Consider the following 5,157-nt stretch of genomic DNA (forward strand, 5'->3'; position numbering starts at 1 on the left):
ATGTCCGGGGTTCAGTGGGAGAGGACGCCCATGCAGAGTCATGGGCGACCAGGCTAGTGTGGACGGCAGGCCACACACTATATAGCCTGGGGGATGAGGGGCAATCCTCATTCTTCCTCTATGGCTGGGTGGTGAGCCAGAGGCCGTCCCCTCTTGTGGTAATGCCCGTAGCGGCGTTACGGGAATGTAACAAGGAATGTGGTACAGGACATTGATATGTGGCACAAGAGGATTGGCCATGTCAATATACAGAGATTAAAGAACATGCAAACAAGAGGCATTGTCAATGGATTGCCTAGGTTCAAATATGATGGACATATGCATGTTTGGGAAGCAGGCAAGGTTGAGGTTTCCTAGAGAAGGAAATATGAGTAACAGGCCACTTGAGATAGTACACAGTGATGTATGGGGTCCTGCACAAAACCCATCTATCAAAGGCAGTTTATACTATGTTACATTCATAGATGACTTCAGCAGGATGACATGGATATACTTTCTGAAAGAGAAGAGTGAAGTGTTGGAAAAATTCATGGATTTCAAAGCTTTTGCAGAAAAGCAGTATGGCTGTTGGATTAAATGTCTGAGGACAGATGGAGGTGGTGAATACACCTCAAAAGCTTTTGAGCATTTCTTGAGGAAGCATGGAATAAGAAGACAATTGACTTGCAGGTATACACCTCAGCAGAATGGTGTGGCTGAGAGAAAGAATAGAGTTATATGTGAAGTGGCAAGGGCGATGCTCAATGAAAAGAGCATGCCAGATTACTATTGGGCAGAAGCATGTGCTACTGCAGTGTATATATTGAACAAAACACTTACAGCAGCCATTCATGGAAGCACGCCAGAGATGCGGCTCACAGGTTACAGGCCAGACATTGGACATCTTAAAGTTTTTGGATGCATAGCTTATGTACATGTGCCTGATGAAAGAAGAAGGAAGTTGGATCCTAAAGCAGAGAAATGTGTATTTGTTGGATATGCACAGGATCGAAAGGCATACAAATGTTATAATCCATAAACTAGACAAGTGGTCATCTCACGTGATGTGGTGTTTGATGAGCTTGCTAGTTGGTACAAAGCAAAAGATGAGGGTGTTATTGAGTCACTTGAGGCTGATGTTCATGTGAACTTGCCACCACAAGCAAGTTCTAGTTCTACTACTATGTCTGGGCCAGCAACAGAAGCTGAGAGTAGCAGTGTACGTCCATGGTCAGGACGTTTGAGGCATGAGAGTGTAAGCACTGGGAGTAGTGCTATGGACAAAGGAAAGAAGAAAGTCGAAGGAATTGGAATCACAGGTTATGAGTCATCTAGTTCCGAGAGTTTGGATGAGGAGCTTGGCATACCTGTTTTACGCACACCTGGTGCTAGACAGGACAGATATGTGCCACCACATGCTAGAGTTACAGGTGTACAGAGTGACCCGCAGGCATTGCGGAGATCCCAGAGAGTCAGATATCCTGTTGACAGGTTGACATATAGAGATTTTGCTATGCACTATGCATATATGACATCTATGGTAAAGCATGTGGAACCTACATGCTATACAGAGGCTATTGGAGAGCATGTATGGGAAAAAGCAATGGATGTGGAGATGGACGCATTGGTCCATAATGATACATGGGACTTGGTTGCACTACCAAAGGACAAGAATGTTATTGGATGTAAATGGGTTTACAAAGTGAAGTGCAAATCTGATGGTTCTATTGAGAGACACAAAGCAAGATTGTAGCAAAGGGTTATGCACAGACCCAAGGATTGGATTATGATGAGACGTTTAGTCCAGTGGCTAAGATGGGCACAGTGAGAGCAGTCATTGCTATGGCTGCAGCTAATGGCTGGGAAATGCATCAGATGGATGTTAAGAATGCATTTCTGAATGGAGATCTACAAGAGGAAGTGTACATGGCATAGCCAGAAGGGTATGTACACCCTAGATATCCCACTCACGTATGCAGATTGAAAAAGGCATTGTATGGTCTAAAGCAAGCACCACGTGCTTGGAGTGATAAGATGAGCAGATATCTTATCTCACTTGGTTTTCAGATTTCTACAGCAGATTCTTCACTCTATGTAAAGAAGACAGAGCATGGGATTGTTTTACTAGTCATCTATGTGGATGATTTGATTATCACAGGTGATCATGGTGCAGATGTGATGCATGTCAAGAAAGCTTTGAGTGGGAAATTTGACATGAAAGATCTTGGTGAGTTGAGATATTTCCTTGGCATTGAAGTGGTGAAAGATCATGCAGGTACTTGGTTAGTATAGCGCCAATATGCATTGGATATGTTGGCAAAGTATGGCATGACAGGGTGTAAGCCTGTGAGTACACCATTGGAGCAAAATGTGAAGTTGCGGGCTGATTATGGCGAGGAATTGGATGATCCTTCTATGTACAGGAAGATGGTTGGTAGTCTCATATACATGACTATCACACGCCCGGATTTGAGTTATGCTGTGGGGCTAGTCAGCCAGTTTATGCAGAGCCCCAGGAAACCACATTTGGATGCAGTGAGACGCATCATGAGATATGTGAAGACCACAGCACATTATGGTTTATTTTATGAGAGTGGTAAAAGCTTGGACATACATGGCTACACAGATGCTGATTGGGCAGGTAGTGCATATGACAGGAGGTCTACTAGTGGATATGCTTTTACACTTGGAAGTGCTGTGGTGAGTTGGAGTAGCAAAAAGCAACCTACAGTTGCTTTATCCAGTACAGAGGCTGAGTACAGGGGTGCAGCCATTGCTACTTGTGAGGCTATATGGTTAAAGAGTCTCTTGGCAGATTTATGTGAGCCTCTTGATGGGAAAGTTGTCATTCATTGTGACAACATGAGCAGTATACAGTTGGCAAAGAATCCAGTGTTTCATGCGAGGACCAAACACATAGAGGTCCATTATTACTTTGTCAGAGAGAAGGTGCTGGATGGTACAGTTGATCTTCACTATGTGAAGACTGATGAGCAGGTGGCAGACATCTTCACGAAGCCACTTAGCAGGGAGAAGTTCGAGTACTTCCGGACTATGTTGGGAGTACATGGGATGAGCTTGAGGGGGAGTGTTGAGAGTCTTGATATCCCAAGCTCATCTACATCTTCATCCGCAGTACATCATGAGCTTGAGAGGGGCTGTTGAGATTCAAGCTCGATGTCAGTGTGAGCCAGCTATGCTATGTGCTGGCAGATTAGGTAGGAACATGTGTGAGACATAAATGACCGCGTGTCCAGCTGGTCATAGTGTGTGGACATTAGCTAGGGTTAGTAGAGTGTGGACACAACTCATTGTGTGTTGTGTGGATTATGGATTAGTGCATTATGCTTTGTGTGAGAGTGAACATGGCTTCCCTCTATGGTTAGGGTTTGCAATATACATTAGGGTTTGCTCCTGTGTGTGTGTCTCCTTCCCCTCTACGGAGTGTTGAGAGTCTTGATATCCCAAGCTCATCTACATCTTCATCGGTAGTACATCATGAGCTTGAGAGGGGCTGTTGAGATTCAAGCTCGATGTCAGTGTGAGCCAGCTATGCTATGTGCTGGCAGATTAGGTAGGAACATGTGTGAGACATAAATGACCGCGTGTCCAGCTGGTCATAGTGTGTGGACATTAGCTAGGGTTAGTAGAGTGTGGACACAACTCATTGTGTGTTGTGTGGATTATGGATTAGTGCATTATGCTTTGTGTGAGAGTGGACATGGCTTCCCTCTATGGTTAGGGTTTGCAATATACATTAGGGTTTTCTCCTGTGTGTGTGTCTCCTTCCCCTCTACCGTTCTTTCAACATTTAGGACCACTTAGGAGAAGTTTAGGACCAGTTTAAAGCAGTTCAGGACTAGGAAAAGATACTTTAGGACCAGTCCTTAAAAGTACTTCATGGCCTTTGCAAAAGATTTTAGGATTAGATATAAGTACTTTAGGACCACTTGATAGAAAAGGGTCACCTTGAAAATCATACAAGTTCTCCAGAGCTATTATTAAAAGTACTTTAGGATGACTTAAAAGTACTTTAGAGCTATTAAAAGTAGAGAGGCCTTTGCAAAGTACTCTAGGATCATGTATAAGTTCTATAGGACCACTTGGAAGTACTTCAAGATCACTTGGAAGTACTTCAAGATCACTTTAAAGTACTTATAAGTTCTTTCTGATATTGTAAACACTTTAGGACCACCTAGCACCTAAAAGTGCTTTAGAGCTATTAAAAGTACTTCATGGACTTTGCAAACTACTTAAGGATCATGTATTAGTACTTATACATGCTCCTCAAGTAATTTACATCAGCCCTAAAGTATTTTTAAAAGCTCTGAAGCACTTTAGAAGGTCCTACAGAACTTTCAATGGCACAAGAGTACTTGTAAGTATTTTCAAGTGATACTCAAGTTTTTCCAAGTGGTACTAAAGTACTTTCGAAGTACTTCAGTATCACTTTAGATTTTTTTCAAGTTCTTTTGTGCCATTGAAAGTTCTGCAGGACAACCTAAAAGTGCTTCAGAGCTATTAAAAGAACTTTAGGGCTAGTGTAAAGTACTTTAGAACCATGTACAAGTTTTTTAAGATAACTTGGAAGTACTTCAGTATTATTTTAAAATACTTATAAGTTCTTTTCTACTATTGAAAGTTCTGTAGAACCACCAAAAAATGCTTCAAATCTGTTAAAGGTGTTTTAGGGCCAATGTAAACTACTTTAAGTCTACTTTATACAAGTTTGAGAGTGTCTTAAAGTGCTCTAGGACTGCTTTTGATTTTGCTTTGATAAAAGTAGAGTACGAACCTGAGGCTCATCAAGCAAATGTATGGGGTGCTTTATATCACATCTCCCCATCCTCTTTCTACAAACATCTTTTTTGTTGGGGGAGACTCGTGTCTCTAGTGTCTAAAATTCAAAAACAAGATCTTTAACCTTGTGTGTGATGTTGTTCCTTTGAGGCTGCTGTCTTTAGCATGTTTCCACGGGCAAGACTCCGTCCTCTTCTAATTGTAGGCGAGCATTGGATGCACAAAGGTTTCTCTGGTGGATACCTATAACCTTTGCTACCTTTGCGAAGCTAATAGATTTATTGTTGCCACCATGTCCATTGAAACCATTACCATTAAGTACCATCCTTAGAGATGACCTCTTCAAGAAAATCTCATCTTTTGATTGGGGCACTTTGA

The sequence above is a fragment of the Cibotium barometz genome, chromosome 58 (assembly GCF_041138505.1).
Source record: "Cibotium barometz isolate CiBa-2024 chromosome 58, ASM4113850v1, whole genome shotgun sequence".
Lineage (NCBI taxonomy): Eukaryota > Viridiplantae > Streptophyta > Polypodiopsida > Cyatheales > Cibotiaceae > Cibotium > Cibotium barometz.